The sequence below is a fragment of the Sinohyriopsis cumingii genome, chromosome 17, assembly GCF_028554795.1.
Source record: "Sinohyriopsis cumingii isolate HCF-2022 chromosome 17, ASM2855479v2, whole genome shotgun sequence".
Classification (NCBI taxonomy): Eukaryota; Metazoa; Mollusca; class Bivalvia; order Unionida; family Unionidae; genus Sinohyriopsis; species Sinohyriopsis cumingii.
The window spans coordinates 50,798,379-50,808,775 of NC_142977.1; the positions used below are offsets into that span (position 1 = coordinate 50,798,379).

Here is a 10,397-nt window from a genome sequence, read left to right on the forward strand (position 1 = left end):
GTTGACTAAGTAAGCACAGTACTGATAAATACAGTATGAAAATGAACTACTTCTAAAAATATTTTAGATTTTCAAACCAACTTTTCACATCTCGATGCAAACAATGTAGTGTCTGTTTACATTTGAACCGATAGGCTTTCTTAATGTTACTCCTTTTCCATTTCAGTCACGGTGATTTAAATGTTTGTTGATTATCATGATCCCTCATACACTTGTATTTTCAGAAAAGTGAGATATTACTGATATTCAGCCTGGGATACAGCCCTATGTTGTCTACTTGCGAATTAAGTTATTTCTGTTCTGTGTACTATTTTTAAAATTACGCTCATCCCAGAATGTATTTGAATAAAGCTAGTCATGATCAACAAGAGGTATATGATGTCCCATGTAATAGGAAAGCTTATTGCTTCAAATGGAAACGTGACTAGCTTTTGCATGAAAATAAGAAAGGTCAGATCTATATAGAGGTAAACTACTCAAAGGGTCTTGAGAAAAATAAACGCAACTACATGGAATGCATATGGTGCCATGTTTTCAATAAATGCATACATATATACTCACTTATAAGTTGAGTCCAACTGCAAACTGATCAGACTCAGATGTTCCATCACATAAAGTGTCGGCAAATCTGGGTGTGTGCAGTTCTCAGTAGCATAAAAAAAACAACATATACCCTGGTCTGTTGGTGCACTGTGCTATGGCAGATCAAGATCTTTGTTGTTTGCAGTTTGGTTTGACTTACAAGTGACTATATATGTTATGTGAAAATCACCCCTGTAATACCAACAGATGCTGCATACATCTGCCTTTAGTTTTCAAGGCATCAACTATATTAGGTGGAATTCGTGAGATGCGCTTTAAGGTCTAAGCTGTTTTCCGACTTGACGCGTATTTGCGAAAATACGGGGAAAAAACAGCAAATCAGATACTATTTAACTATTGCCTAAAATTACTACAAGGACGTAGACAAATAAATAGACCATAAATTTGCAATTCTGTCAATGGACTGTTGTAATGAAGCTATATTAAAGTGAGTGATTACATTACGAAAACCTCTCCATCTAAAAATAGATGCACTCATATCTGTGTTGATTCTGTAGGAAAGAAGGGACTGCAACTTTTGATGGTGGGACTCCTATTTTTACCAAAATGGGAGTCCTGGACTCCTAGTTTTAAAATCCTAGCGAGACCTCTGTGTAACAAAGCTAGAAAACAAAGAATATTTAACCAGTTCATGATGCTGCTACATGTAGGAAAACAATAAAACCATAAATTGGCAATCCTACCAGCGGATTGTTCTAACAAAGCTAGAGAGGAGTTATTATATTAAGATAATCCCTCTTTCCAAAAAAACAGATGCACTCAATAGTTACGCATGGTGCCATAAATGTTCTTGGTTTTGTGAATTTGATTGGAAAGTGTCTAGTTTATTCATATTGATTGTTATGCTTCAGTGTGTTGTCAATGAATACATACAGTAATGTTTTATCGGGAATGATTAGAACGAACAGTATGGTATGAAGTCAATTGTGCATTTGCTTCCATATATATGTTACAGTGGTTGTTTCACAAGAATTGACGTTTGAACTGCAATTTTATAGTGAACTTTCAGAAAGTAAAAAAAATAATCTCTGAGTCTTAGTTAATTAAGCAGTTTTACCAACTTGCAATTATAAGACTAATTTTCACCTACAAGTCAATCTGTAAAAGTCCATTTCACTTAATATCTGGCACCATTTTCTTTAAAAGTACAGACTGGTCCGCTACCTAAATTTATTATCAATATGAAATTAATGATATGAGGCAAAGTTTCAAATTAAAGAAACCTGACTGTTTTCTTGGAAATGGGTCATGTAGTTGCAATAAATAGAAAACCAGGAAAGTACATGAAGCTCTATGATGGACAAATTAGCTCTTATGCTATTCTAAGATGTAAATCGATGGAAAAAAAAGTGCAATGATATGCCAAAAGTGTAATGGTTGGCATATATGCAAAAATATATTAAAAAGATAGGATAGGACCTTTTGGTCACATGAAATCTGAGTCAAGGTTTGTGATGTTTTTTTTTAAAAGTCACCAGCCCTGGTATGTGACTAATTTTTTTAATTATTTGAGCACCAACTCATTACTGCCACTTCTTGGTTAAGACCAATTGGTAACAGGTCAATTTCGACCATGGCTGATTCAGACCAGGCTTATTCAGCACAAATTATGGGCAGATAATAACCCAATACCATGCTGTTCCAGATCATGTGAACTATTATTAAGTTTTGTCTGGGATTTAAATGAGACATACGTTTGTCTGAAAAATGATATTGCTCATTACCTCCCAGGTATGCTGAGCAGTTCAAATATGCATTTAACAAAACAAAACCCTGATTGCACAAGTTATCATGGCGTTATGTATAATGAAATGAAATAACAGCACTGTTAATTTTGTATTGGCAATTTAGTAGTAAATTTTTTTAAAGCAATTCTTTCACCTAATTTAAATAGTTTATCTTATTGCGAAACAATAAAATTATTAACACAGACAACAAATCTTTTACTATATACTGTACATACTGGTCTGAGTATAATAATGATTCTGGTTGATTTATTTAGAATTTATTTTTATCCTGTAGATTGTACTATATAATATTAGTGCCAAGTAACATATATTGACTCCTGAGTTTACCCTCAAATACCATCTTAACTTAAATTTTCACGATTTGTTTATTACTTTCAGCATTGCACCATTAATTAAGAGCAAACTAGTGGGATCCTCCGATGATAAATTAGCAAAATCAATTTGACCAACACCACTTAAAAGCATTTCTGATGTCATTTGCCAAGTTACTCGAATATGATACTTGAACACAAAATACAATGCTGACTTGAAATAACCTTGCGATCATTGATTACATGAAAGCATTATTAAATTATCTTATATATGTAATATGTACAAAAATATATATTCAGAGGTTAATATTTAATGGATTTAATATGTGCTTAAAATTAAACATTTTCAAATGTTTCAAAGTTTAAAGCAAAAATAACAGAGATCTTGGAAACGCGTAATTACACATATTTGGATGCCAATTTTTGGTCTGGGACACAGAAAATCACTGAGGCAGAAGTCCTCCGTACGCATGTAATAGGTGTGCGGCAAAATTCAAAGACTTGCCAGTCCTGTTTCAGCCACCTGCTTTGTGGGAATATGTGTTGATCAATTAGCGGTGCTGATATTTACTATGACAGAATTCAGTGACTGAAAGACCCCTTGATGTACATACATGTTGCCATTTTATAAGAGTACATTAAAAAGAACATGATGGAATAGCTGGGCGGCAAAAAGTTCAAAGGCTTTGACTGGCGGCCGGGTGGGAAAATGTACTGATATTTATAGTGATTGAATTCAGAGGCAGAAAGACCCAGAGGTGTACATGTGGTCATTTATACAAGCACATCAAATACACAACTTTAGCTTTCATTATGGTGTTCATTTTCGAATGTAGCGGAACAAGCAGTGCATGTGACATCAGAATCAAGACAAGTTGAGACTTGGACAAAATGCCATTCGTAAGTGGTGACAAGTTGCCTAAAAATGTAAGCTTCGCCTTCTTCTGTTAGGAAAGTGAAAATGACTTTGCCCTGTGATTATTTAAGAAGTATATTGACTGACCATACCATATTTTTTTTAACTGCCCCTCGCCTTAGCCCAGTTAGTTCTAGTGTTGTATCGAAATGTATTCATCAAGGCATCAGCAGCTAGGCCTAGTTTTTATATCAATTACGTTGACAAACAAACTCTTGCCCATTCACAAGCATTATATTTTGATAGCTGATTAGCCATCAACCCTTTTCCGAGCAAGGTAGCAACTATCAATATCCTGCATGCTATCCTTTGATGATAAAACATACAAACTTGTGTTTTAAGATCAGAATCGGTGATCTGGATATATATTAACTGCCTCTTATACACTATTTCATCATAAAATTAGTTTGAAACTGTAAGTGAACCAGTAGGCCTAATGGGAAACAATGGCGGACTTCGCTAAGTCTGGGATGTACCAGTTTATTAGATTGTCTGTTTTCTTAAATCACTGGGCAAATATATTCGGAAAAAGTATACAAATCATTGAAACCAAAGCCTAGGTATTATTTTATTACAGATTTAACTTTAAAATGCAAATTATGTAGGTCAGAAACGTACAGGACAATCATTACTATGTTGTGGAATTCGTGAGATGCGCTTTAAGGTCTAAGCTGTTTTATGACTTGACACATATTTGCGAAAATACGGGAAAAACAGCAAATCAGATACTATTTGCCTAAAATTACTACAAGTACGTATACAAATAAATAAACGATACATTTGCGATCCTGTCAATGGACTGTTGTAATGAAGCTATAGTATAGTGAGTGATTACATTACGAAAACCTCTCCATCTAAAAAGAGATGCACTTGTGTCTGTGTTGATTCTGTAGGAAATAAGGGACTGCAACTTTTGATGATGGGACTCCTAGTTTTAAAATCCTAGTGAGACCTCTGAATAATTTACTCAAATGAAACAAATTCATTGATAACATTAGATAAAAATTTAATAACAATGAAGTATGTTATACAGTCATTTTACTCATCAATAACTCTTTATACAATTTTGGGATAAATATAACGTGAAGAAGCACCATTTGCAGGGATCGTCCTGGGCTTCGCCAATGTCGCAAATTGCGATTTTTTTTCCTTATTGGCGACAAAAATAACCCATCTGGCGATTTTTTTGGCGACAGACTTTTTGGTTATTTAATTTGTACATACAATCATGGATTTGGACTGGATAAATTAAAAGGGAGAATGAAAGGAAGCCACAAACTTGACTAAGCAATGCATTGGAATCAATCTGTTACACAAACGATCCTTTGTTCATATTGACAACCCCATCTTTAGAGTGCATTGTTACATCATAATCTGCTTATGCTGACATCTGGGCTGAGTAGTGTATGCTGTGATACAGTCAATCATGCTACCGAACTATACCTACAACTGACCGACTTCTGAAGACGCGAATAGAACAGATAAAATTAATTGAATGGCTAATCCTTCTGTTGTTGTTTTTTTTTTTTTTTTTTTTTTACATATACCAATACAATAGTTTTGCTGAACCTTTATAGAAACTGATAACCTTTGAAGTACCGACTACTGCGTATAAATACAAAGCAAATGGAAAAAATCTCAATCACAATTATATCTGTCGCCAGTGCAGCATTTTACTCATCGATCATTTCCTTTTGCCATCAATCCGTGTTACGGCTGCAGAGACTTAAACTCCGCAACAAGAAATAGCACAAAAAAAAAGTTTTGCATAATTAATAATAATTATTTATTTCTCAAAATACAGGGGTGAAAGAATCCCTAAATTGGGTGTGAATTTATGCTTATATATACGGTCCAATATTGCCAGGTGTTGACTCGTGTAAGTTTCATTCATGGGAATGGAGATCCGATTTTGCTTGTCGAGAAAATTTATACAGCATTCAGTGATCATTCTTGGGATTTAGGAAGCAATTCACTACAAGCTTTGTGAAGCTAGCCATGGGGTGGGGGGTGGGCTGCCGAGAGACTACTGGTGTCACCTGTCAGCACTGTAGACTGTGAACGTGGATTCAGTAAGATGAACCTCATAAAAACTGACGTCAGAAATAAACTCTGCATCTCATTTCTCGAGAATTTAATGAGAATCAGCATGTACAGATGTGAAAAATTAGACTTTGAAACTGCATTCAACAAGTGGACAGCCCTAAAATCGCGACGGATCTTCATATAACACTTTGTAACATCTTGTTAATGCTTATTGTAATTAGAGTATTAACTAACCCATCTTTTGTAATTTTCATTGCCTGTTACATTATTAGACTAAATTAACACTTGAAAAAATTTACACTACTTGTTCTGGACCGCTCCGGTGGCCTAGTGGTTACAGCGTCTGCCTCGGATGCGGGAGGTCGTGGGTTCGATCCCCGGCCGAGTCATATCAGAGACTTTAAGAAAATGGTACTAACAGCTGCCTCGCTTGGCGTTCAGCATTAAGAGGTTAGTGTTAGGACTGGTCGGCCTGGTGTCAGGATAATGTGACTGGGTGGGACATCATGCTACATGTCTGTGGCATGATGCCCCAGTGCTAGACATCACTATAAACTGTCACATTGCAGACATCGTAGCGATATGACTGAAAAATGTTAAAGCTAAGTTAAAAATAAAAAATCACATCACATCACATCACTACTTGTTCTGGCGACACTTTTTGAAAATTGGTGACAAAATATTGAGGTTGGCGATGTTTTTGGCAACAGCTTTTTAAAAGCCAGGACCATCCCTGATTTGCATGTGAAATCAATAAATACACTGGGTCAATTTATATGCAAAAATTAACATTACATTTTCTTGATCTAAATGTTTTAAAGTTATATTGATTCAGAAATCTAAATGTGATAGCTCGTATCTATTTTGTTCTGATTTTTTGCAAGAAATATGCTATTATCTGACGTAAATGTAAAAGCTGAAAATCAACCTTTCACATTATCATAGCATGCAAACGGAAACAGTAGCAACTACTAAAATAAATCAGGTAGGTGTGTTCCATTGTTTTTTTTATAAATATTTTACATGGTCCGAATCAGCCTGCCATCTGGGTCGAATTAACCTGTAATATGAGCCAATCAGTCCACAATTTTGGCTGTATCAGCCAGCATTCAGACAAATTGTTCTTTTACAATGGTATCAGTTCAAGCAAATAATATGTGTATGATTTGGATTTTTAATGTAGCTTTAACAACTTTTCAGTCATATCGCTTTGATGTCTGCAGTGTGGCAGTTCATAGTGATGTCAAGTACTGGGGAATCATGCTGCAGACATGTAGCATGATGTCCCACCAAGTCATGTTATTCTGACACCAGGCCAACTAGTCCTAACAATAACCTCTTATTGCTGTGCGCTGTTAGTATAATTTTTATAGGTCTTTGGTATGATTCAACCGGGTTTAAACCTCCAACCTCCTGCATCTGAAGCGGATTTTCTAACCACTAGTCCAACAGAGTGGTCCCCAAATAATGAAAATTATTATTATTCTGTTTTCAAATATAATTATGTCATGCTTGAAAACAAACAAAACAATGACTATGCCAAGAAAATTGATAAGAATAATAAAATCTATATGAATGACATCTTCATGATTATCCAAATTCCAATTGCAGACTGATTTAACCATTTCATATCTTAGGTTTTCTAAAATCTGGTATATAAATAAGATCCTTTAACTCTTCACAACAATGAGTCATTGTTATTTGGTATAGAAGACCGATCCTGCATATCGAGTTCCAACTCACACGAGTCAAATGAACTAGAATGAACACTATACAGTTCAGAAACGAACCGTTTCTAAGGAATATGTCCTGTGCGATAAAACTGAATTCAATCAGAAATTTTATATGAAGGCAGAATATGTTAACTTACGTTTTTAACAATCTTACTTATCTGCCCCTCAAACCAGAAGCAAACAGGAGATACCAGGATCCCATTTAACGAATGAGGGCACACGCTGTAATTACTATTTATTGCTATTTTCACTGTGATAATAATATATCCTAAAGGTACATCTAATTTTAAATACGTGGCAGGTGATGTCAGAACTATATATATGCTTTCCTGCAAAATGGTGGTTTCTGTTTATGCAAACCTCACATGATTCATTTATCGATTGGTAAAAATTAACACTTCCGTGATTTTCAAGCTTAAAGACAGAAACACAATCTCTTACTCGAGGACAAGTGTAAATATATATGTCAAGGTACTGAATAGACTTTCAGGAGTCGATATTGCGGAAGTAAATAACTACTGTTTGTTACAGATTTCAAAAGCATACCCGTATACAACGATGGAGGAGGCTTGTTTATTTCGCCCGATCAACCAATATGTCTGCCAAATTTGACAGTATGCGTCATCGCCACCTATGTTCAAGGGAGGTCACTTTTGGTTTCCTAAATGTATGTATGTATGTATGTATGTATGTATGTATGTCACATAGAGCATATAATGGTATATATTACGTATGTATTACGTTTTAATGGCATGCCAGCACAATAATAGCTATACGGTGCCGACTAAGGGGAAAGCCTTCAAAACACATAGTATATTAAACACAAAACTTCAAGAAGATAAAGCCAACAAAGCTAATGTAAACAGTAAGTACTATATATATATATATATATATATATATATATGTCGTATGTACGCTGTACCAATGATATACCACTAGATGTATAAATTTTTCATTCAAAGGAAAGAGGCTTGTCGAGTTTCCTTTTAATTAAAAATTTGTACAGCGAGAGGTTTATCATTGATACAGCGTACATACTATACATATATTTTATTTATATCACATGCAAATACATATATTTGCTCTTTGAATGGAGTTAAGATTAACTACAGGCAGCTGTGTATTGACCGAGTGACTGAACCCCTCACATCCCCGAGTGTGTCCGATACAAAAGATAGTTCTATGCCTTTTGTGGCTATTCACAATCACCTTTGCATATTAATAAGTTGATTGTTTTCTTTTTTTAGGTTTTATTTTTCTTCACATTGATTAAATCATTATAATACACACTTATGAGTTAAACATGAAAGCTGGTTTTAATGAAGAAAGTAGAGCACTTACAAGACTTGGTTAGCTACGCCATTCAAATGAACGCTAAGCCATTCAAGCATCGGCCTATGGAAATTAACGTGGAATAAAAACAAAGCCAAAATAATGAACCAACAAGAAGTAATTAAAATAAAATTTTAATATAATTACAGTTGATCTAAGTCATTATTCTGCTTTAATAACTATACTACCGATCATAAAACTCTCTTTCTCCCTCTGTCTCTGTCTCTCTGTCCCTCTCTCGCATCTTGGTACGATGGACCAGAGAGAGAGAGAGAGAGAAAGGGGGGGGGGGCTTATGGACATTTGCATATTAATATAACATTATAATAGGTTTAAGAAACAACAACAACAACAAGACATTAAATACATCACAGTTTGTGTACTTTTTTTTGGAGGGTGTTCTCTCCGGTTGATCTCTACAGACCATGTGGAGAGGCCCTCCTGCCATAATTGTAAGTGTTTGCTATATTGGTGTTGTTTCGTATAATGGATTGGTTCTTTATAATGGTAAGTGTTGCTGTATTGTTTTGTTTTCCAGAATTAATTAGTTCGTTAAAATTCTAAGTGTTTGCTAATTTTTTGTGTATAGTAAAAAAAAAAAATTATGTTTTGTATTTGTATTTTATTTTTGTTGTTGATTGTTTTCAACATTTGAATGTTCTTTTTTGTTTTGTCTTCAACATTTGAAACTTTTTTAAAAATATTATTATTATTTATTCTATACATTCGTCTAGTGCTAAAAAATCTTCTGCTTCTTCTTGTTCCCTTTTTTGTCTTCTTATTTCTTTCCTTCTTTGTCTGTCTTTTTCCCTTCTTTGTTCTTGGGTTTCCGCAGCTGGTATTGACTTTGAGGGTTTGGGTATCTGATTTCCTTGTGATGACGAGATTATTGGTAATGATTTGGCTTGTAAGGTTTTTCCTTATTGTTGTTGCTGGTGCTGTTGACATTGTTGCTTGGGATCTTGAGAATTTTGCATTTTCCTGTTGCTTCTATTTGTTCCGTTCTGTTTGTTGTTGTGGTTTGCTGTTGACTTTGTTGTTGTTGTTGTACTATTGGTCTTGGATTGAAAATCAGTTATTCTTGCTGCTCTTCTCGTTGCTGGTTTTGTTGCTGTTGTTGTAGTTGTTTCTGCTTTGTATTATTAGCTATGTCTTTATTCTCTGTCGCTTGTCCTGCTGTTGTTGTTGTTGTTGTTACATTTGTCACTCCAATCTATGTTGTCGATGTTATTGTTATTGGGGTCTGTGCGTTCCGATCAGTTATTGGTTTCTTTTCTATTGTATTTTTCTGCTGTTCTTGTTCTTCTTGTTGTTTTTGTTTATTCTTCTGTCCAACATATTGTTGTTGCTTTTAGTTTCCTTGCGGTGGTTGCTGTGGATGCTGTGTTTGTTCTTTCCGCAGCTGTGTTGTAGTTAATATTTCTTGTTCTTGTTCTGGTTGTTGTTTTCCAGGTTGTTGTTCTTGTGATTTATTAGATGTTTGTATTTCTCCTTGGTCTTTTTCTCTCTGTTGTTGTTGTTGTTGATTTGTCCTCAGTAATATCGGTCTTTTCTGACTATTATTTCTGTTTTCTGTGTTGCTTGCTGCGTTGTTTTCTGGGTTATTCGGACATTTGTGAGGTGTGTGTCCTTTCGGTTGGCATTTGTTGCATTTTCGATTGTAAATACACCCCTTATACCATGTTTTGGCCAAAAAACCATGTAGAAA

General features: G+C 34.8%; 1 protein-coding gene across 2 annotated transcripts in view; it reads right to left on the reverse strand.

Annotated features, from left to right (window-relative positions):
* LOC149778682 (ras-related protein Rab-14) overlaps positions 1–7,929 on the reverse strand; it is a 40,112-nt gene extending 32,183 nt beyond the window's left edge. Inside the window, exon 1 of one of the 2 annotated variants that reach the window (XM_089939494.1) lies at positions 7,904–7,929. The gene's annotated coding sequence lies outside the window, so the exon portion shown is untranslated. Of the gene's footprint in view, positions 1–7,494; positions 7,647–7,903 lie in introns of those variants that run through there. The other variant, XM_089939493.1, reaches the window with a different exon arrangement.
* Between the last annotated feature and the right edge of the window lie 2,468 nt (positions 7,930–10,397).